The sequence below is a fragment of the Mobula hypostoma genome, chromosome 4, assembly GCF_963921235.1.
Source record: "Mobula hypostoma chromosome 4, sMobHyp1.1, whole genome shotgun sequence".
Lineage (NCBI taxonomy): Eukaryota > Metazoa > Chordata > Chondrichthyes > Myliobatiformes > Myliobatidae > Mobula > Mobula hypostoma.
The window spans coordinates 139,065,325-139,089,763 of record NC_086100.1 but is presented as its reverse complement, the minus strand read 5'-3'; the positions used below and the strand labels follow the sequence as shown (position 1 = coordinate 139,089,763).

Here is a 24,439-nt window from a genome sequence, read left to right as displayed (position 1 = left end):
CTTTCTGCGTATTGTTGGAACTTAACTTTGGTGGAAATTAATTGCGGCAGGATGGATAGGGAATAGAAGATGACTCCTGGGCAAAGAGTAACAAAAGCTCTTTCCTTTTCCTTTGAACTCGAAAAAGGACATTAAAATAAAACTTAGCTGGAGGGCTGGTCAGCTTTCTAACCCTCTACATCTGACAAGAAAACTATGGTCATTTCTTCTATAAAGTCAAAGTTATGATTGCGTTTGGGGCCCACTACCATATTGAGACCCCAATTAGCAAATATAAATTAGCACCACAAGACTGGACTTGGCTTACTTAATAGGATTCTCTACGTTAATTAGTAACTAATTTTTCCTCAAAAGTTTTGCAACAGATGTCAGAAACAAACTAAGGGACCATCTAACTTCTTTTCCAAATTGATTAGCTAATTGAATTATTTGGGAATAATTGGGAATAAGGTAGAGGGTAATACCAGAGGAGGGTTTGCAGAGGTTATGAAAGAAAAATGCTGCATTTTGAAGTTTTGCCATTGAATTATGATCAGATTGGGCCACCCTTCCCAATACAACAAAGCAAAGCAAAAATATGAAAACCAAGAAAAAAACACTGGATACACTGGAAATTTAAAATAGGAACAGAGACTGCTGGAAATATTCAGAAGTCGGGCTGCATCTCGGAGGAGAGAAACAAAGTACCCTTCATCAGAACCAGAAAGGCGACAAAAGAAACTTGTTACGCTGCAAGGAGGTTGTAAGAGGGGGGACGAGTAAAAATGCTGTGACCATGTGGTAAGTTGTAAACAACCTTATCTGGTCAATACTGAATGGGAGCAGTTAGAGAATGAAAAATTAGACAAAAGAGCATTGGCGAAAGACAGAGAGTGACACACTCACAAGGGATTAGAGATTCTGAAACCTGGAGCAACACAAAAGGCTCAGCACGTCAGACAGCATCCATGGTGTTTCACTGGAAGAACTCAGTACGTCAGACAGCATCTGTGGAGTTTTACGTCAGGACCCTGATTCAGAAAGAAAGGGGGAAATTGCCAGTATAAAAGGGTGGAGGAAAGGCATGGAGCATGAGCTGGCAGGTGATAGGTGGAACCAGGTGAGAGAGGTGATCGGCAGATAAGGGCTGGAGAGATGGCAAAAGCTGGGAGTTGATAGATGGAAGTGACAAAGGGCTGAAGATGATGGAACATGATAGTTAGCTTTATTTTCATTACTGAGGACAATGAGATTGCTGTGCTATTCCATTCAGTGCAAAACAGCAGACTGGCAATTCAATTACTAAAAACATAATTACCAAATTTAAAATAGCGTCTCGGTTATTTAGAATGGCATCGAAGTTACAACTGAATTCACAACAAATAACTCTAAAATTAAAAGAAATAATGGCTGCCTCATTCAAGTATTGTACTTGCCCATGTTATAAAATGCAATCATTAAATATAAAGTAGCACTGAGAATTAAAGCTGAGATTAAAAAAATACAGAGTTCTGAAATCAAAGGAAGGTAGCTACCTCATTTAATTTTATTTTTTTATTGACATACAGCACGGAATCGGCCCTCCGAGCAGCACTGCCCAGCAATCCCCAGATTTAATCCTTGCCTAATCACGGGCCAACTTACAATGACCAATTAACCTAGCAACCAGTACGCCTTTGGACTGTGGGAGGAAACCCACACAGTCACAGGGAGAACGTACAAACTCCTTGCAGGCAGTGGGAGGATTTGAACCTGGGTCACTGGTAACGTAAAGTACTGTGCTAACCACTATGCTAAACCCAAATATTGCATGTGCCCATGTATTGCACTTAGAAATTGTTCATAGTGCTTACGGACTATGTGGGTAGGGGCGCCATCGTTCAGTTACACGACGGCCCTGGGGAAAACTGTTTTCCAATCTGGATGTCTGTGCAGAGATGTTTCTGTATCATCCGCAAGACGGCAGGAGATTGAGCAGGTGATAGGAGAGGATGGTGGAGAGTGGCATGAAGGAGAGGGATGTAAGGAGGGCAACAAGTGGACGGGTGATGGGCAGGTAAAGAAGGGAGAGGGACGGGGAGAAAGACATAAGGTGATGGGGGTGGGGTGGTTGGAGCAGGAGGAGAGCAAAAAGGGGGAAAAAAGTTAAAGAACATAGTAAAGAAAAACAAGACCGAAGAATGTCGGCAAGTTCTCCACTCCAAGGGGGAGAAAAGGTTGTGTGTGTTGGGGCAGGGGTGAATAACAAACTAGATGAGCCAATGTCACATGACAGATAGAATTCAAGTTACTTGATGTTTAGAATTCAAAGTTCAAAGTAAAATTTATTATCCGAGTGCATACATGTTACCACAATATTATTCAATATTGAATCCAATATTTAATTCAATATTTAATGCAAAAGACTGCATTGTGAGGTGTTCATTCCTCAAGCGTGCATGGATCTCACTGTAACAGTACAGGAGGTCACAGACTGATAGGTCAGAGCAGGAACAGAGTGGAGAATTAAAGTGGCAGGCAACAGCATCACACCTGCTGACTGAATATGAGTATTCTGAAAAGTGGTCACCTAGTCTGTGGTTGATTCTCCAATATAGGAGGAGACCACATTGTGAACACCAAATGCCCTGGCCTACAGGAAGTTAAAATAGAGACCAGCAAGGTGATGTAGCACAGGTGTCACCCATTTGTTGGGTCCAGATTACAAAATGACTCAACGATTCCTGACAATGTGTCCCCAAGCACTTGCTAACTGTAAATGGCACAGCAGTGGTTAAAGCATTCTGCATGTTCCCTCAGACAAGGTAGACAAATGGAGGGGATCACAAAGACAAAGGAACCATCACAACAAAAAATAAAAAGTAATAAAACAAAAATGAATTAAATGAGCATCAGTGACTGAAATTACCGTGCTGAACAAGGAATTAACTTTGGCTACAAAACCATCTTTCACTCAATAGTTTAATATTCAAATTTTCTCTGTTTTGAACCCTCAGTTACTCTGACAAGTGTGCTGGAAATGCAAGCCCTCTGTTTGAAAAGGTAAACAGAATATGTTTGCACCCAGCATACTCAAATATATTGCTTCTTGTGAAACATTTCTTTGGCTAAAATGCAACTAAAATGATTAAATAAAATATCGACCGGACGCAGGGATCAAAGAGTTGCTGATGATGCTCACAATCTGTCTTTTGCCTTTGTGCTCACTGGTAGTGCAATATATGCACCACACAAAGGGTTAGAAAGAACCTGGTAGGAGCACACGCCTCGGGAATCAGTCTGAGTCCTTGTAATACTAATGTAATGAGATATAATGAGCTCTGTATGTGTCCAAGCTCAATGCAATGGCAATGCAAGCCTCCCCTTCCATTACTGAGGGCAGGCAGTGGGTCAAACCTGCTTCAGAAGATGCTTGCTATGGACTCGGTCTCGCTCATCCAAATGCTTATGAATAGGCTGCATGCAAAAGATGTTGCTCGCATTAATCTAAGTCAGATTGGTTTTGTTTCCTTTGCTAATTGGAGGTTGTTTAAACACATAGTGTTTCCAATGGTTTCACACACTGCATGGTAAACACGATGAACTCCAATCCAATAAAGGTAACATCGGTTCAATGTGAGGAGGCAATTACTGCCAAGTCTCATGTGACCTCTGATAGTTTAAGGAGAAAGGGGAAAGGGGAAAAATAATTCCAGTTGAAAAGGCAAATCCAAAATTCCGATCCCAGCTGAGTCTCACATGGGAGCCCTAAGGCTTACAGTGGTCCTAGAACGTTTGTGTATCCTGTAGAATTTTCCCCATTTCTGCATAAGTATGACCTAAAATGTGATCAGATCTTCCCACATCCTAAAACTAGATAAAGAGAACTCAATTAAATAAATAACACAAAAAATGATACTTGCTTCTCTATGTATTGAGAGAAATTATATGCATTTGTTGGAAAAAGTATGTGAACCTTTGCTTTCAGTAACTGGTGTGACCCCCTTATACAGCAATAACTTCAAACAAACATTTCTGGTAACTGTTGTTCACTCCTCAACATCAGTTTAGAGGAATTTTAGACCATTGCTCCTTACAAAACTGGTCCAATTCTGGGATGTTGGTAGGCTTCCTTACATGAACTGCTTGCTTCAGGTGTTTTCATAACATTTCTATAGAATTAAGGTCAGGACTTTGACTTAGCCATTTCAAAACATTCTTCTTTTTAAAACCATTCTGTTGTTGATTTACTCTTGTCTTTTGAACCACTGTCTTCTTGCATTATCCATCTTCTATTAAGCTTCAGGTGACAGACTGCTACCCTGACATTCTCCTGTAAATAGTCTTGATACAATTTTGAGTTCATTGTTCCCTCAACAATTGCAAGCTGTCCAGGCCTTGAGGCAGCAAAGCAGCCCCAAACAATGATGCTCCTTCCATTATGCTTCACAGTTGGGATGAGGTTTTGGTGTGGGTGTGCAGTGCCCCTTTTCCTCCAAACATAGCAATGTGCATTTCTGCCAAAACTTTCAACTTTTGTCTCATCTGCCCAGAGAACATTGTCCCAGGAGCAGTGTAGAACACCCAGGTGGTCTTTTATAAACTTGAGACTGCAGCAATGCTTTTTTGGAGAGCAGTGGTTTCCTCTGTGGCGCCCTTCCATTAACACCATTCTTGTTCAGTGTTTTCTTTTAGTGGGTAAATGAACGGAGACTTTAGCAAGTTTTAGAGATTTCTGCGGGTCTTTTGCTGTCATCCTTGGGTTCTTTTCCACCTCCTTCAGCATTGCACATTGTACTCTTGGTGTGACCTTTGCAGGACACCCACCCCTAGGGAGAGTAGCAACAGTACTGAATTTCCTCCATTTGTAGACAATTTCTCTTACTGTGGACTGATGAACACTCGGGGTATTTAGAAATGCTTTTGTAGGTTTTTCCAGCTTCATGCATCTCTACAATTCTTCCTCTAAGGTCACCTGAAAGTTGTTTTGATCGAGGCATGGTGCACATACACAGATCTTTCTTGAGAAGAGCAGGCTCTGTCAATAACCTGTCCTGAGGAAGGGTCTTGGCCCGAAACTTTGACTGTACCTCTTCTTAGAGATGCTGCCTGGGCTGCTGCGTTCACCAGCAACTTTTATGTGTGTTACCTGATTTTGTGTGTCGTGTTTTATAGGGCAGGGATACAACCAACAGCTCCAATCTCATCTCATTGATTGGAACACCTGACTCCAAATAGCTTTTGTAGAAGGCATTACACCAGAGGTTCACATACTTTTTCCAACAAATTCATCTAATATTGGATCATTTTTTTCAATAAATGAACAAGTATAATGTTTTTGTATTACTTATTTAATTGGGTTCTTCTTATCTCGTTTTAGGACGAGTGAAGATTTGATCACATTTTAGGTCACATTTATACAGAAATAGAGAAAATTGTACAGGGTTGACAAACTTTCTAACACCACTGTAACTGTTACTGGATTGGCTGAGGACAATACCGGATAAACTCCTAACCCGACTGCAGAGTTGTGCCATTATCAATGGCCTGTCCAATCCTTTAGCAGCACAGCATGTGTGTTACACATGTACACATTATACTATTTTTGAACATCAACAAGTATTGCTACTTGTCACACTTTCCAAAGTAATTCTCTCTGACTAATGATGAAAGCAGGAATAAATTTAAGTTTATATTTAGTCCCTAGAATTTCTCCCCTATTCTTTCTAAGTAAGTGATTGCTTATGTCTGAGTACTGAAGTGTTCATGATGAGATGGAGGGTGGGAATAACAGCCAGTGTGGAACCTGTTTAAACTGGACCTTCAAAAGTTATCAGAAATGCAAATGGAAGTTCATGAATCGAATACCTAAATTAAAAAACTTGCCCAGCTTGGTCCCACATGAGAATCCTTGCTGACGTTGATCCAACTGATGTTAGCAAACAGAAAGCTAATGCACTGCAACCGGATCTCAGTGCTCTCCCTAAATGGGGTGAAGGAAACACTAATGGGAAGGAATTGCATGGGAGGCCAATACTGGCTCTGGTAGCTTGCTCAGTTAATTAGCAAGCTTATAACCACTGGGGAAATACAACTGGGCGGTGAACCTCAAGTGTACCGCTCCTTAGCAAGAGATGGGGAATGAAAATAGGTAGACTGCTTTCATCCAGGCCATACCCACTTCTCGCTGCTGCCATTGGGAGGGGAGGAGGTACAGGAGCCTTCGGTCCCACACCACCAGGTTCAGGAAAACTTATTACCCTCCAACCATCAAGCTCCTGAACCAGTGTGGAGAACTTCACTCCCTTCGACTCTGAACGGATTCCACAACCACTGGACCAATTTTCAAGGACTCTATAACTCATGTTCACAGTATTATTTATTTATTTTAATATGCACAGTTTGTCTTCTTTTGCACATTTGTTTGTCAGTCTTTGTGTATAGCTTTTCAACAGTTCTACTGTACTTGTTCTGCTACGAATGCCAGCAAGAAAGTGAATTTCGGAGCAGTATATGGTGACATAATTTACTTTGAACTTTATTTAAGGGAGAAATCATGGTGAATATTATAATTTTACCAAGCTATGTAAATGTAAAAGTTATTGCTTTCTAATGTTTTCAGTACGTTTCCTAGGAGAGAAATGGGCACAGTTCGAGTTTGCTCCAAGGTTGGAAGAGGAGTCATTTCATTGTTGATCGTCCTCCCAGGACCTTTGGCAATGCATGTGGTCCATTCCTAGTGGGATGTAGATCAGTAGCGTGTTAATAATGAGGCTTTGGAGTTCAAATCATCCAGGTCTCATTTCTGCAGCAACAGCTATGTTTCTCGCTCACTTAGAAGACGCACCTAAAATTCTTGAGGCCAGCCCCAAAGTAGTCAGAGAACCATCTGACTTCACACCCGAATCCATCTTATCCTCACCCCAGGCAGAGCATATGCAGAAATTTAAACCTGATAACTTTTGAAGGTCCAATTTAAAAAGCACATTGTATGCAAAGGTGCTAAAGTTTAATGATTACTTGAAGAGGGGTAATGGGGAAGCCATGTCCCTGGTGAACCAATGGTTTTATATGTGCCCTTGACCACATACACAGTTCAGATGAGCCAGATAGATCAGAAACTGAACATGAAGCCTTTTGGTTTACGTGATCTAAATGCGCAAAAGATAAAGCATTTCTGGTAGCAATGACTGAAGTTTCCATGATACTGCAGTGAGAAATTAAAACTCAGTACCTCAGGTTAATATGTGATGTCGTCAGTACAGTCAGTATCTAACCTGTTGTCTTGGGCCAGGGCGATATGACAGTTCTATTGAACTCGAATAAGGAAAGTATTAAGATTTCACTTCGTGCAGCCAAGTTACAACAGTAGCCTTCTGCTACTTCAAAGGCTTTGAAGTTTAGGGATATTATGGAAATCTTTCCTGTTATGATCCTACAGCAGGCTGCCTTGATTTTTGTCGTGTTTGTGTGCTAATTGATTTTGCTGCAGAGCCACCATGGTGGACTGCACCATCAATCAGGCTTTTAAACGATCAGCAAACGAAGCTCCGAAGGGCTACAATTGGCACTGAATACTTAGCAGATGGTGGCGGTGGGGGGGGGGGGGGGGAGTTTCCAGCTGCTGGCAATGTGAATCCCAAAACAAGCAAAAGCAACAGTTTATTTTATTACATCCCCTCCCATCACACCAACGCATGCAAACACATGCACATCTTCTATTCCCTGCACCCCCATGCCATTTCCTGAGGCAAGGGTGTGACTTGCTTTGGGTAGTCATATTTAGCTTCCAGGATATTCAAGCAACGCTCTTCATTAGATTTGTCATTTTCCTCAAAAGAGCCACAGTGCTTCCCACCAACTAAGATGGGACATCCCTATCCTCCTCAATTCTCTCCTTTTATCCCACTACTGGGTTCTCCTGAGGTATGAGGCTGTCTCTTCTTCTGAGGTGCTGTCGTTGTCACCTCTTTCTCCTGTTTGTGTATCATACACTGTCACAGAGGAATTATCTGCACAAGAGAGGAAAGAGGTAGAGAAAAAACGTGGAGTGAAATTCAACATCATCTCTCTTAAAACTGCCGTCCAGGGGTTCAAAGATAGCAGTGTGCTGGGCTGCAAAATGATCTCCATGCTATTATGTGTAACCTGCAAAAACCACCACATCTCGGAGTGACAGCACGCAGACCATAGACACAAGAGATTCCGCAGATGATGGAAATCTTCAGTACACTCACAAAAAGCCGGAGGAACTCAGCAGGTCAAGCAACTTCTATGGAGGGAAATTAACAGCTGACATTTCAGACCGAGACCCTTCATCGGGACTGGAAAAGTAGGAGGCAGAAGACAAACATGTAGACATTGGATACAAGTATTCTACATTTAAAGATAGCCAGTAGGGAGGAAGTTTGAGGTAGAGGATTTATGATAATATAGATACTGTGATTTGCCATTATAGTTTGCAAGATTCAAAACATTTGTTTGTTTCAAAGTGAGAATCTTCGACACAGAGGAAGAATCCTTAACAAGCAAAATCCTATTCACAGAATTGAGCTTCCACTACAATAATAGGACAGAGTTTATGACACAGCATGCTAAAATATCATCCGTGATTGGCAATAAAAAACCTGATGCCGTTGCTAATCAGAAAGTCCACCGGTGACCACTGAAAATTAAGCAGAAGTGCCAGAGAAATTCAAAATAACAGAAATGGGCTCAGTCAACCTTTACCTCCGGCTTGCCAGTTCCACGTTCCAATTCAGCTCCAGTGACTCAAGTACAGAAAGCTGATTCTCTAATGCAGTACAAAGCAAGTGACTCACTGACAGCTTTATCTGTTCACTTTGCAACATTCCAATGGTAGCTCCTATTTCAACTCCACATTGGACCCCCAGCCTTGATTTGGCTACACAGCAATAGCCTCAAGACATGTTGCAACAGAGCCTTGGCTGCACAGTAAGAGTTCTTGCTTATTCAAGACTCTTACTACCTTCGCTACCAAGAACGCCCAGATCAAAAGAAATAAATAATTTGAATGCCGCTGCCTTTTGGATGAGACTTTAACCAGAGACCACTTGTGATCCGCTAAATAAATCCCAGGTAAAAATTATGATTTCCCTTGTCCAGGGCAGTTTTTATTCCTTAAGTATTATAACCATTATAGTTTGTAAAGCTTGCTGCACACATATAGCCTGAGTATTTCCATGCCACAGCAGTAACTACATTTCAAAAGTACTTTGTTGGATGTTCTGCTTTATGTTTGTCCATTCATTATGTGCCACGACGTATCACATGGGCAATCATGGACTTTCCACGGCCCTGATTGCTCGTGGCAAATTTTTCTACAGAAGTGGTTTGCCATTGTCTTCTTCCAGGCAGTGTTTTTTGCAAGATGGGTGACTCTAGTCATTATCAATAATCTTCAGAGACCGACTGCCTGGCATCAATGGTCGCATAACCAGGACTTGTGATTATGCACCAGCTGCTCATACGACCATCCACCACCTGCTTTCATGGCTTCATATCACCCTGACCAGGGTCTAAGCAGGTGCTACAAGGGAGACCTGGAGGCTAGCAGAAGGAAGGAGAGCCTTATACCTCTTTTGGTAGAGATTTATCTCCACCCCGCCACCCATTGCTTTACAGTGCTCTGAAAGGAACATGCCTTTATAAATGTGCATTAAATCTTCCTCTCTAAAAGGAGAAGAATTGCATGGGGCTTTTGGGGTGGATCCAAGAGCTCCATGGAATAAGCAGCCATTATTCCATGGAGCTCAGGCAGTCACTTGTTTCAAGGCAACTAAGGTTAGTAATGAACTCAACATAGGAGAGCTGAGGAGAGATATTCAAGCACAGTTTAGATATTAGATCATAAGGTATAGGAGCAGAATTAGAGCATTTTGGCCCGTTGAGGATGCCTGGACTTCCAATCAAGGCTGTTTTCTTTCAACCTATTCTCCCACTTTCTCCCTGTAATCCTTAACCCTTTCAATCAATCAACTGAATCTATCAATCTCTGCCTTAAATATACCCGATGACAGCCTCTACAACCCTATGTAGCAACAAATTCCACAGATTCAACAACTTCTGACTAAAGAAATTCCTCCTTATCTCAGCTTTAAAGGGACATCCATTTATTCTAGAGATTGAGCTCCTAGATCCGAGGTCTTCCCCCTACTTCTCTCCACATCCACTCTACCCAGGCCTTTTAGTATTCAGTATATGAAGCTTTTTATTTACAATTCCGTGTGCAAATATTCCATGGACCTCATTGCCCATGCTTTGCAGGATCCTTAAGTCACGATGAAGGATCTCAGCCAGAAATGTCGCCTCCATACATGCCTCCTGATTTGCTGAGATTCTTTAGCATTTTGTCAGTGTTGTTAACTAAGCAATTAGCTTGTTTACATCATCGAATTCTCTCTGCAATCCAGAAACTCCCAACAATGTTCCTTTTCTGTTTCAATTCTGTTATGTCTAAAAATATTCAGTCTGCAAAATGTGAAATGAGGCTCCCCTTCTTTAAATTGGGAAGCAGTGTTACTGCTTATGCAGTTTGTCAGCTAAAAGTAAAAGACAAATTTGTTTATGTAATCTTCATTTCTAAGTGGGTGACATTACCAGCACATGGAAAGCATCTGGAAGCCTGGAACACAAGGAACAAAGAAAGGAGCAGTAGTGGGAAGTAACCCTTTAATTTGTTGATGCTGTCACTGATATTACTGATTATGTGCAGGGTATTCAAATAATTGTTGAACCCATTATGACACTTGTATCTGCTGCCGATCTAAAACACAAGGAAACTGCTCATTTGTACTGTGTACTTCTGAATTGCCTCTGGGAAGAAACAATATGCTTATCTGAAAAACAGCTTCAGAGTGCCATATGACTCTCTCATTTGTCTTCTTTAAAGCGGAGGAAAAGTCAGCCTTGCCTATCCAACAGGAATGTTATTTACTGCAAATGCCTTTTGAAGGATTACCATTTCCTTTGAAAAGCCAGACACGCCACACTTGAGCTGGCCCTAAGTAAGAGCTGTCGCAAACAGCAGCCAATAACATAGCAGCCTTGCTATCAGCTCTATTTCAACTGGTATTTCTTTGTGTCATATAAATATACTCACAATGCAAATTTTATACCGTGCAGCAGAATAATTCCCATATTGTTATGTCGTTTTTCCTCATATTTAATATCCACATTAATTTGGATTCAGAGGGCACAGGCTGCGCCAAGTGATGCTTCTTTTTGAGGCACTGTGAGGACCAAGTTACAAAATGGCATCAGTGGCCCATACCCATAATGCAAATCTGAACTATCTTAAAGGGATGAGTCCATTTTTACCAAAAGTCCACACAGATCAGATAAACAGATTTAAGCAATGTGAGGAAGAGCACTCTTCCCAGTGTATTTAAAGGTGCCATCAATTACTTACAGTGAAGCTGTTGGCTTATTTCTTCAGGGCTGATGCTGCCATTCTACTTTAAGCACATACTGCCACTGATTAAATCAGGAGTCTTCAGCAAGTGATTTGATAGCTGTTTTCTTTTTCACCATGCTAGGAAGAATGGAGCATGGCTCGGGGAATGAGCAGAGGAGGCAAAAGTGGGAAGAGCTGGAAGAAGGGCTTTCAAGAGGCGGCCACGTTTGCCCACAATATTATTCAAGCAATGAGGGTGAGTAATGTGCTTTACAAAATAGATAAGTCTCTGAAATTTGCCATTTGCAGCCACCACCTCAGCTGCAGAGGAGGGCAAAAACCGAACTGTCAAAGGATGTGAAGGCCCGTGTGTTTCTGACATCACCCTGTGACTGGCACATTGTAAGCTTCTGCTGGAGACGTTGGCAACATCAGGCTACTTACGGTGGATTGCTGAATATTGGATGTCACCGAGGCTACTTTGTTGTGAGATAACAAATTCCTTCTCTGCTACAAGGAAGGAGTAGATTCAGCTACACACCGAGCAATGATATCAGCTTTTCTCTTCCCACTGCCTTGTTATTGGGTGTCAGGTCTCCTGCCTCTTTGTAAGCAAAGCATTACACTCCTATGCATTTCTGTCAAAACCTTCAGTACTATTTCTGAAAGCTAGCAATCCACTCTCCCTCTCTGTCAGGCAACTTTCTTTCCCAGACCAGATCCAGGAGAATGACTTCCAGCACCTGCTATGATACCCAGCCCTTTTAAGGAATGCAGTGTAGCTTTAAGCAGGGTAGGTGCATCTGGAAAATCATACCTCCTGCTGATGCGTACAGCCAATGCACAGCAAGAGACAGAGCTGCATTCAGATATCATTCCTCTGAGCAGGCTGTACAAAGTTTCTACGATAGCTGGACTCCCCTCAACCTGTGTGGATTAATTGCACTACAACCCCCTTGCCTCTTTTCAGACAGTATTAGCTGAATAGTTATTTTCCGTGCACTACATACAGATGTTAGGTCCTTCCTCACTTGAAGCTTGGGGCCCCTCTCCCCCACGTACTTTGCCAAGGACAATGTTCCTTCAGAGATTGTTAGTCAAAGCCCGTACTTCAATCTTTATCTGTTCAAAAGGGATAAAAAAATAAATATCCTTGAGTTGTAACGTCTAATGCAAACAAAATCTTTATTCAGAGATGCCGTTCTTTGGCAAAGTTGCCTAGAAATATCAAGCGGGATTGTGTGGTAGTTGTGGGAGTGGGAGATGGAGAGTGGTTGGGATAGAATACTGTAGTATAGTCAAAGCATTCCTTATAGGGCTGGCTTTCAGTGAGTTGAATTAAATTAAATTGACTTTATTTCTTTTATCCTTCACATACATGAGGAGTAAAAATCTTTAAGTTATGTCTCCATCTAAATGTGCAATCATAATAATTTATAATAAATAGAACAGTCAATATAATATACACTCAAATCAGCATGAGTTCATCAGTCTGATGGCCTGGTGGAAGAAGCTGTCCCGGAGCCTGTTGGTCCTGACTTTTGTGCTGCAATACCGCTTCCCGGATGGTAGCAGCTGGAACAGTTTGTTGTTGGGGTGACTCGGGTCCCCAATGATCCTATGGGCCCTTTTTACACACCTGTCCTTGTAAATCTCCTGAATCATGGGAAGTTCACAACTACAGACATACTGGGCTGTCCACACTACTCTCTGCAGAGTCCTGCGATTAAGGGAGGTACAGTTCCCATACCAGGCAGTGATGCAGCCAGTCAGGATGCTCTCAATAGTGCCTCTGTAGCAAGTGCTTAGGACTTGGGGGCCCATACCAACCATAGGAAGCACTGTATATAGAGCAGGTGGATACATTCCAGAGTCAGATGTGAAGTATGTCAATCACTGAAGGTAGGTGCTTTGTGTTATTCTTTCTATGACAAATTCCCAGTTGGAACTGAAGGACAACCCACTTCATTCATATCTTGTTTCTCGTTTAAAGCAGACATTGGGAAAATTTAGTAAACTGTTTGCATCACACAACACACATCAAAGTTGCTGGTGAACGCAGCAGGCCAGGCAGCATCTCTAGGAAGAGGTACAGTCGACGTCTCAGGCCGAGACCCTTCGTCAGGACTAACTGAAGAAAGAGTTAGTAAGAGATTTGAAAGTGGGAGGGGGAGATCCAAAATGATAGGAGAAGACAGGAGGGGGAGGGGGATGGAGCCAAGAGCTGGACAGGTGATTGGCAAAAGGGATATGAGAGGATCATGGGACAGGAGGGCCAGGGAGAAGGAAAAAGGGGGAGGGGAACCCAGAGGATGGACAAGGGGTATACTCAGAGGGACAAAGGGAGAAAAAGGAGAGCGAGAGAAAGAATGTGTGTATAAAAATAAGTAACGGATGGGGTACGAGGGGGAGGTGGGACATTAGCGGAAGTTAGAGAAGTCAATGTTCATGCCATCAGGTTGGAGGCTACCCAGATGGAATATAAGATGTTGTTCCTCCAACCTGAGTGTGGCTTCATCTTTACAGTAGAGGAGGCTGTGGATAGACATGTCAGAATGGGAATGGGATGTGGAATTAAAATGTGTGGCCATTGGCGAGACCCGACGCAGACAGGGAGACCGCTTTGCTGAACACTTATGCTCTGTCCGCCAGAGAAAGCAGGATCTCCCAGTTGCCACACCTCCCCCTTGTACCCCATCCGTTATTTATTTTTATACACACATTCTTTCTCTCACTCTCCTTTTTCTCCCTCTGTCCCTATGACTATACCCCTCCCCCACCCCCTTTTTCCTTCTCTCTGGGCATCCTGTCCCATGATCCTCTCGTATCCCTTTTGCCAATCACCTGTCCAGCTCTTGGCTCCATCCCTCCCCCTCCTGTCTTCTCCTATCATTTTGGATCTCCCCCTCCCCCTCCCACTTTCTAATCTCTTACTAACTCTTCCTTCAGTTAGTCCTGACGATGGGTCTCGGCCTGAGACGTCGACTGTACCTCTTCCTAGAGATGCTGCCTGGCCTGCTGCGTTCACCAGCAACTTTGATGTGTGTTGCTTGAATTTCCAGCATCTGCAGTATTCCTCTTGTTTGCATCACGCACTCAGTTCTGACACTACAATAGAATAAGTTATATTTTTAAAAAGTGAAAGACAAAATATATCACCTCTATTAGTTATTTTCACTTTTGCCCGTATGTTGGCTCCCTCATCCACTCCACAATAAAACAGCGAGGAATCCTTCAAAAAGAGATGTAATTTTGTCTATCAGAATTTGAAAATTCACATGAAGACTCACTGTAAGCCTTCTCTCAATCGTACCTTTGGCGGAGGGAGAATCTACAACGTTTCCCTTGCTACTGTCTCTAGTCTAATTTTCCAAATTACTTGACCACAAATGTCAGTTTTACACTTTATTAATGCAGCAACACTTGAGCGTTAATAGGCACACCCCTGTTTTAAAGACAATTGCAACACACAGACCTTCTTACTTGTTTTCATGCACACTGCTTATTGGCTGGGGTTGAATTTGATAAACTGACAAGTCAATTGCTGTATAGGGATACTGCTCCTTCAAATGATTCATTTCTATATGGTCTCCAGCAGTGCATGCAACCCTGCAGCTGTTGTCTCTAACACGGCAAAGCACAATCTTCCGAGGCACTCGACTAAACCACAGAAACAAAACAAGGTTTTGCTGCGCAAAATACAACATATTCCTTTCATGATTTTAACGTGTCTCTATTAAGAAATCATGATACATACAGTACTCTGCAAAAGTCTTAGGCACATATATATATATAGCTAGGATGCCTAAGACCTTTGTACAGTATTGTATTTGTCAGCGTTGAGCAGAGAGTGAGTTCGTAAATCTGGCGTGAGCGAAGGATGTTGGGAATGATGAAGGTGGGGCACCATGGGAGGGGTGTGGAACCAGTGGCAGGAGGCCGGGGCGGGGTGGGGGGGGTGACGTAGGTGATGACATACAATTAGTTTATTACTGAATGTCTCTCTGGTACTTCCCGCTCCGTCCCCTCTCACTTCCCTTCTTCCCAGCCATGATTCCCTTCTCCCGGCCCCCTTCCCATTCCCAATCCACAATAGAGACCCATATCAGGATCAGGTTTGTCATCACTCACATATGCCATGAAATTTGTTGTTTTTTTTTTGCAGCAGTACAAAGCAATAGATAAAATTACTACAGTACTGTCCTAACAATATAGGTATATGTGCCTAAGAGTTTTGCACAATACTGTATGAACCCTTGCATGCATATTGCTGGGAAGTCTGTTCAATTTGGATGGAGTGAAGGCGGAGTTCAGTTTGAACTAGGTGCACCATACATTAGGGCTCATTAGGGTTTAATTCTCACTGGAGATGAAGAGTTCTCCCCTTTGTTTTAAACAAAGATTTGAATTTAGAATTCACATCACAGCATGGACACAAACCGGACGGCTTGAAATGAATCGACTGGCTTTTGAACCAATAGCTGACAGCTCAGAAACACACGTGCACACTATATAGTGATTATTATTCAGTTGTTACCAGGCAGGTTACCTATTAAAGCCAGCGCAATGCCTTACTGAGGTACCTTTCCTTAAGCAAAATAAGCTCACAGGTGGCAGGACACTATTTTTGGCTCATTCCTTCAGAGATTAGGTACTGAGAGCTATATTTTTAAGACAAATAGTGGAGACAGTGCTGATATGCTTTATCAATCTGCATTAAGGGTTCAACACCCTCTGATATCTTAGTGTTTTTAAGGAACAATACAATATATACCTTATTGCTAATGTCTACAATGATTTTCCTTTCTATCTGTTTCATGTTTTCCCAGAAATCAATGAGAATTAATTGTTAGTGGGGAAGGGGCAGAAGGGCTAAGAGTTATGTACTGGCAAAGGGTTGTGACTTAAGATTCTGCCATCAGTTCGCATCACTTAATCAATCACTTTCAAGTGGCACAATGTGGTTTGAAATGAAAGATATATCTTTTTTTTAAGTAATGGGCACAGGATCTGAAAAGTGCATTTGAACCTTACTTGTGTTGATTATGATTAAATCATCAGAATTAGAAGGAGGAGACTACCTGGCCCTAAGAGTCTGCTCTGATATTAAGACAAATCATGGCCCAAATTATTCTCGCACCTTAATCTCATTTACATAAAAAACAAGCTTCCGGGATATTAATAAATTCAGAAGCCCAGTATATGTTCATCTTTCTTGTTCTTTGTTATCAGACTTATGTTCTTTCCCTGCCATTCATTACAGTTCTGTGGATACAATATCAAACGATTTTTGTGTACTTTCCAACTTATGGAAGTCTGTAAAAATGGAACCGGTTCAATATCTAGGGATGGTATTTGTCTCTATTTAGAGGCGAAGGAAGAGTTGGTGGTGGGGCGGGAGGCTTTAGAAAGGGTGATATGAATTGTCCAGGGACGCATCTTCCTGCAAGGGTGAAGTGAGACATACCAAGTTCAGTGAACCCTGACTGACAAGAGCTATGGAAGCTCTGGTCAGGAAAAAGAAGGAAGCATACATTGCACCGATTCAGCTAGGTATGAATGATTCCCTTGACAAATATAAAATGCTTAAGAGAGAAATCAGGAAGGCAGAAAGAGGGTGTGAGAAAGATTTGTTGTGCAGGGGTAAAGATAATCCCAAGAGGTTTTTCAGTTATATCACAAGTAAAAGTGAGTGATTAAGTCCTCTTAAGGGCCATCAGGGCCGCCTATGTGTGGAGCTGGAGAAGGTGGCTGGGATTTTTAAAGTCTATTTTTCCTGTGTTTACTATGGAGAACATTATGGATGCCAAAGAAGAGGGCAATAAGTAAGGTTCTGGATCATTTGCACGTCAGGAGGAGGAGGGAACTGCAGCCTTGAAGCACATTAAAGTGGACAAATCCTCAGGGGCTGACCAAGTGCACCCCTGGACTTCATGGACGCTGGAGAAGAAATCATGGAAGCTCTTGTAGAGATATTTGCTTCATTGTTAGCCACTGTTGAAGTTCCAGAAGACTGGAACGTAGTTAATCTTGTTCCTTCATTCCAAAAGTGTAGCAAGGAGAGGCTGGGGAACCTCAGGCCACTGAGATTGACTTCAGTTGTAGGAAAGTTACCGAAGAGAATTCTGAGGGACAAGGTTAACCATTACTTGGATAGTGAAGGCTTGATGAAGAATAGTTAGCATAGTTTTGTACGTGGGAGTTCACATCTAATGAATCTTTTGGAGTTTTTCAAAGAGGTTACTAAGGAAATAAGTGAACATAGATCAGTAGATGTTGCCATTACGAACTTTAAAAATTCCTGTACAAGGTTCCAGATGGCAGGCTGATCTGGAAAGTTAAGTTGCTTTGGATTCAGGGGAATCTAGTGAAGAGAGTCGATGATAGGAAGCAGAGGATGATGGTTGAAAGTTGATTCTCTGACTGGAGGTCTGTGGCTCAGGGGTCAGTGTTGTGATGTCTGTTATGCATTGTTCATGTAAGTGATTTTATAAAGGATTACTCTATGGCAACACACACAAGTGGTGCTTTGGATTTCCAGTATATGCAGATTTTCTTGTGTTTGTGTACAATACTCTATGGCAGTCTGTACTCAAAAGGTGCTAGAGCAGGTATCAGTGATCAAACGGGATTTTTAGTAGAGGCTTCAGCAGGTTAGAAGGAACATTCCTAGACAGTAACTCCAGAGTTAAGTGACACAGGGTGTTGTCCAGCAGTTCTAATTAGCATGCAGTAATTCTACAAAAGGTTTTGATTAAGCTGTTATAGGTCCAGTACTGTTGAGTAGCTGATTGTGATTTTATGTTTTCATATCTCTGCAACATTGAAAGAGGCATTTGATCCATCAAGTCCATGCCAGTTCTGAGAGTAACCCCATCAATCCCATTCCCCCATATCAACACATAATCCATTCTCTCTCACATGTCCAGCACTAATATGCACAACTGTAATCTACTGTAACAAATCAACCTTTTAATCGACACAGACAAAATGCTGGAGGAGCTCAGCAGGCCAGGTAGCATCTATGGAACCTTTTAATCTTCAGGATTGGGAGGAAATTGGAGCACTTGATGAAAACCAATGCATTCAGAGGGAGAATGTGCAAATTCTGTGCCGAGAACTCCATGTCAGAGGTCAGGATTAAACCTGGTTCATCAGAGCTGTAAGGCTCTACCTACTGAATCAATGTGGCACTCAGCTATTTTTGGCAGTTTCAGAAAGTGGGAAATTCCTGGTCTGATTTTTACTGATTACAGAATACAGTCTAAAGGCCTAATTACTTCCCACATCAGGAAGCCTCGTTCCTAGGCCCTCTAAGTTCCCCCACGGACTACATGCTTCTCCTGACTCCAAGCCAGTTATGTCAACTGTGCAAAATGCAAGGGATTTCTTTGTTGCTGGAGCCCCAGACCTCTTCCTTAGCTTCACATCCTTGGTACTTGCTGTTGCACTGCTCCCAACTTAAAAAGGGAGGTTTCACTTCTATTAACTCAAAAGATTGTACCAAGTATTAAAATATTTAAAGATGGGACTATGATTGAAAGTATTTAGCATTCTATCCAGATGCAACACAGCTTGGTATGACAACTGGTCTGCCCAAGACTGCAATATATTTACAGAATTGTGATGTGACTGCAGCTCAGTCTATCATGTAGACTTGCATCCCTTCCACTAACTAAATCTATATGTCCCCCTGTCTTGGCAAAGCAACCAACATGATCAAGGACCCCTTCCACCTAGCCTTCTCTCTTCTCCTCCTTTCCATTGGGCAGAAGAAACAAAAGTTCAAGAACACAAACCACCAGGCTCAAGGACAGATTCTACCCAATGTTATAAGGCTCTTAAACATACCCTTTATCCAATAAACATGAACTCCTGATCTCTTAATCTACCTCGTCATGGCCCTTGCAGTTTATCTGTCTATCTGCACTGCACTTTCCCTGCCACCGGAACATTATATTCTGCATCTATAACCATATAATAATTACAGCACGGAAACAGGCCATCACAGTCCTTCTAGTGTGTGCCGAACTCACTACCGAACTCGTACTCTCACATCTGTTCCCGTTTCCTTTTTGTACTCTCTCTATGTACTTATGTATGGAATGCACTGCCTGGATAACACGCAGACATAATCCCTTCACTGTATCTCAGTATGGACGACCATAATAAATCAAAATTGTATGCACTTTTGGAGATAGTCAATCCTGCCACTGACTAGAACCACTTTAAGAGACAAATTGGGATTGTTTTACTCCTTACTGTGCAAGGCTCCAGTTACAAAGCAAGGCAGATTTGGTTCACTTGCCAATGAGTTCTTTCATGCTTCAGTAAGTAAGATTCAAAAGACAGAACATGAAGGGTGAGTCCTGTTATAAATGGGAACTTGGAAATTAAGCGGCCAGACTTGGCAATTTGAATGTAACTTCCAAATATAAAAGTGGGAAATCAAACTGTTCACCGTATCTAAGCAGCTCCAACTTTCTGACTTCAACAATGACCTTCTCTGACTTGGTTTGTTTCGCCACTTCCATCACTTGTACGTTTGAAATCATCGTTCAAATTACATTTGCTCTTAAAATTATGTACATTTTCATTAGCATTCAAGTTGTAGCAAATTGAAAAGAGGTTGTGTGGTTTACTACCATTGTGATAAGGGTGCTGAAAGGGAATGCTCCTTCAATACTTTCATGTTCTGCATATAACTGACCTTTAATACTTTCATAGTCCTCCATATTTACAAACTGATTACCTTTTCAAGTCAAGTCACTTTTTATTGTCATTTCAACCATAACTGTTGGTACAGAACATAGTAAAAATGAGACAACATTTTCCAGGACCATGGTGCTACATGAAACAATACAAAAACTACACTGAACTACGTAAGAAAAACAACACAAAAACTACTCTAGACTACAGACCTATCCAGGACTGCATAAAGTGCACAAAACAGTGCAGGCACTACAATAAATAATAATAAATAATAAACCAGACAGTAGGCACAGAATTTTTTAATTCTGTGATTTAAAAAAGACGGAAAGATGTACTAAGTTGAAAATCTGGTGCAAGGTAAAGAAGACCTCTTTAGGGGCAGCATGGTGACACAGTGTAAATCTATGACAGTGCAAATGGCCTGGGATCATTTCACACGACTACTCGTAAAGAGCTTGTATGTTCTCCCCGTGAGTGCGTGAGTTTCCACTGGGTCCTTCGGTATCCTCCTAAATTCCAAGACTGTACAGGTTAATAGGTTAATTGGTCAGATGGATGTAATTGAGTGGCTTGGTCTCATTGAGCTGGAGAGGCCTGTGACCATACTGTACCTGTAAATTATAAGGCAACAACATGCACCCATCAGGATGGGAGAGAGATGGGCTGAAACATATGTACAAAGGGGTGTCGTTAACAGCAAAGCAGAGAAGAAAGGATAAATCCAAAGTGAACGAGTCAGACAGAAGAGAGTGGCATGCGAAAGAGGGAGAAGGAAATAGTGTGAAACACAGGCACCAAAAGAGACAGAAAAGAGTGAGAGACACCAGTTGTCATGAGCTCCTTAACACAGTAAATGCAAGGCTGCAGGATTGCTCTGCGGGCCCCTTAGTGATTGATTTCAGTAATGACAGGGCTTTGTGAATTTTCAGTAGCGAGTAATAGCTGGGTGAATAGGGAAAGGAAGGCCCTTGCTGTGCAAATGAATTACAAATGAATCTGTCACACTTTAAAAGGACAATCCCTTTTTCTGATTTGTCCCCTTTTAATTTTTCCAACACATCATGTCATCAGAATATTGGAAGTACTAACTGCTAAACGTCATTTATTGGTGAGTCGTCCAGTTTAGACACAACACACTGTGAATTTGGCTTTGGCTTTAGTTTAAATAGAACACACTGCCTGAGGCATTTTGTATGATTTGAGATGTTAATGCTTAAGACACTGCCAACTGGTATCAATAATCCTTCGGAATTGCTTTGCAAGTTGAATTAAAAGATACCTTAAGCCAAATCAATGGTTGAGTTGGCAGTTGTGAAACGTAGCTGAGCCATACAGACTCAGACCTTCCCAGGTCTGACTCCCAGTAAGTGCTGAATCAGCTAACTTTTAAAGGATGTTATAATTGGCTCTTGGTTAAAGAAGGACAATTTGATTTTCTGCACCTGACTGCTGCCCAATAATAGCTTCTAGAAAGTGTGCATGCATAATTAATAAGATCTCGTCAGACTATTTGGGGTATCATATTTGAGTTAGTGCAGGCAGCAATAAGCAGTAAAACTGGTGTTAATTATCCAAACTTGTTTGGCCAAATGATTAAAAGAGCTTTTTCTTCTTTCATGGTGGTGGCATGCAGGAACTTTTCCTTATCTGCCTCCAGTTGTCTTGTACTGGGATGGATTCTTGGGAAAGAATCCACTCTGACATTCACGTCCACCCCCACTGGCAAGTCACTTCCAAGGCTGTTCTGTAGAAGTGATGTTGGGTAGTGAGAATTGGCAGCAAGGTTGTGAGGACCACAACCTCACTGCATATCTCACTGTCAGAGTGGATTTTTTTCCTAAAATCCCATCCCAGTGCAAAACAAGTGGAGACACACCGGGAAGGACTCCTGCCAATAGGATGGGATATTCATCTCTGCCCACTCAGGTAGACTTTCAAGGCACCACGACGAAAGAAGAAAAAGATTTTAATATTTTGGCCAAACAAGTTCAAATAATTAACAGCAGCCTTATTGCCTATTGTTTCCTGCTGTAACTCAAATACGATTCCCAAAAAATGGTATCGCTAGTTCAAAATACTTGATTCAAAGAAGAAACATGATACACTTAAGTGGATGCAAATTTTCTCACTCATGAATGAGTTAGGGGAAAATGATATATTGCATCGAGCTCACATTTAAACAAAAAGCTACTTTAAGACATTTCAGTGGCCTACATCTCATGTGGAATGGCTTGCACATGTGCTTGCTGGCTGCATGCCCACGAAATCCATTCTTGTTTGTTGAGGGTCCTCTGACGTGAACCTTCCCAGGTCAGCAGGCTTTCAGCTGATCTGGGAGATCAGGCCAGATCCAGACATAAATAGAAAACTGTCTGAATGATGGTGTGTAGCAGAGTGGTACAGCCTGTAGAGTTGTTCCCTCACAAATCCACCCATCCAAGTTCAATCCTGAAAGCCAGAGATGTCTACACATTTCCACTACTTGTGCTTCTCACAGGAGCTCCGGCTTTTTCCCACATCCTAAAGATGAGCAGATAGGCAGGTTAATAATGTGAGTTGCCTTAATGTGTAGATGAGTGATAAAATCTGGCTGAGAATCAGTGAGAATGTAGGGATAATAGATCAATGGAAACGTGTGTGAACTGGAGGCTGAAGATGCTGGAATGTGGTGCAGTGCACAATATGTTGGAAGAAGTCAGAGGATCAGGCAGTATGTATGGAGAGAAATGGACAGCTGACATTTCCCATCGAGACATCCATCTGGGTTTGATAACTGGTAGGCTAAGGGGCCTGCATGACTAATTGCTCAGATAGTCAGTTAAACCATCGCCCTGGCAAAGCTGGCACACTTACTGATGTCTCAAATATTCAGTAATGATTAAAACTTATTAACATTAAAATGTTTACGATATGGCCTGAACAATACAAACCCCCTCATTCTTCTTTTAAATACTGGCATGGGATTTTTACATCAACCCAAGTGATCAGAAGAGGCAACAGACACAAAATGCTGGAGGAGCTCAGCAGGCCAGGAAGCATCTATAGAAAAAAGTACAGATGACGCTTTGAGCTGAAACCCTTCGGCACAAAAGAGCAGCTGGGATCACAGAGGGGGAGCAATAAGAGATGGTTTCACTGAACTCCCATCAAGGGAAGATTTAAACTTCTTCAGGGTAAATTTCCCTGGAAGAGATTTCGTAGTGTAGTAATCCACGGTAGTCAACACAAAACATCAACTGTACCTTTTTCTATAGATGCTGCCTGGCCTGCTGAGTTCCCCCCGCATTTTGTGTTTGTTGCTTGGATTTCCAGCATCTGCAGATTTTTTCTTGTTTGAAATCAGAAGGTTTTAGTTTAATGCCCCATACTGAAGATTACTGGGAGTTCAGGATGAAGAGTGAGTATGTGGCCCAAGACTTGAGACTTTGGAGTTGTTTTGACAAGTAAGATTAATGGCTGTAGGGAAAGAGGATAGATGGAGGGTAGGGGTAGCAAGAGCAGGTCCATCTGACCTTCGAACTTGCTCTGTCATTCGATAAGATTTTGGCACATCCAACCTTGGCCTCAACACTCTCTACCTAATGCTCTTCAATCCCAGACCAGGCCTCATTTGCAGCTGGCATATTTCCTAACACCAGACTATCTTGGACCTTGGGCATGACTGAGATTTCCAGCAAGAGGCCAACAATATCTTCCTTGGATGACTCACCACTATGTTACAGCGGGGAAGGGAGGGTTGAGAATTCCAAAGATTCCTGACGTGTGGCGAGAAGAAATTCCTCCTGAACTCCATCTGAAATGTGTGACCTCCTTAATCAGGAAAATATACCCCCTAAATCTTGATATCCATCCACATTACAGGAAATATTCTATATGTTCACCCTGGTCCCAACATATCGATGCAGCTATAAAGAAGGCAAGACACAACTATACTTCATTAGGAGTTTGAAGAGATTTGGTATGTCAACAAAAATAGTCAAAAGCTTCTCTAGATATACCACGGAGAGCATTCTGACAGGTTGCATCACTGTCTGGTATGGGCTGCGGGGTGGGGAGAGGCTACTGCACAGGACCGGAAGTAGCTGCAGAGGGTTGTAAATTTAGTCAGCTCCATCTTGAGTACTAGCCTACAAAGTACCAAGGCCATCTTCAAGGAACGGTGTCTTAGAAAGGCAGCGTCCATTATTAAGGACCTCCAGCACCCAGGGCATGCCCTTTTGTCACTGTTACCATCAGGTAGGAGGTACAGAAGCCTGAAGGCACACACTCAGCGATTCAGAAACAACTTCTTCCCCTCTGCTATCTGATTCGTAAATGGATATTGAACCCGTGAACACCACCTCACTTTTTTTT

At 42.1% G+C, this 24,439-nt stretch overlaps 1 protein-coding gene and 1 long non-coding RNA gene across 3 annotated transcripts in view; one reads left to right on the top strand and one right to left on the bottom strand.

The window, feature by feature from the left end:
• maml3 (mastermind-like transcriptional coactivator 3) overlaps positions 1–24,439 on the bottom strand; it is a 515,482-nt gene that overhangs the window by 234,902 nt on the left and 256,141 nt on the right. The window lies entirely within an intron of this gene.
• Positions 8,698–24,439, top strand: part of LOC134345640 (uncharacterized) — a 67,985-nt gene continuing 52,243 nt past the window's right edge. The window contains exons 1-2 of the long non-coding RNA XR_010017739.1: positions 8,698–9,057; positions 11,517–11,630. This is a non-coding gene — a long non-coding RNA (uncharacterized LOC134345640). The remainder of the gene's footprint in view (positions 9,058–11,516; positions 11,631–24,439) is intronic.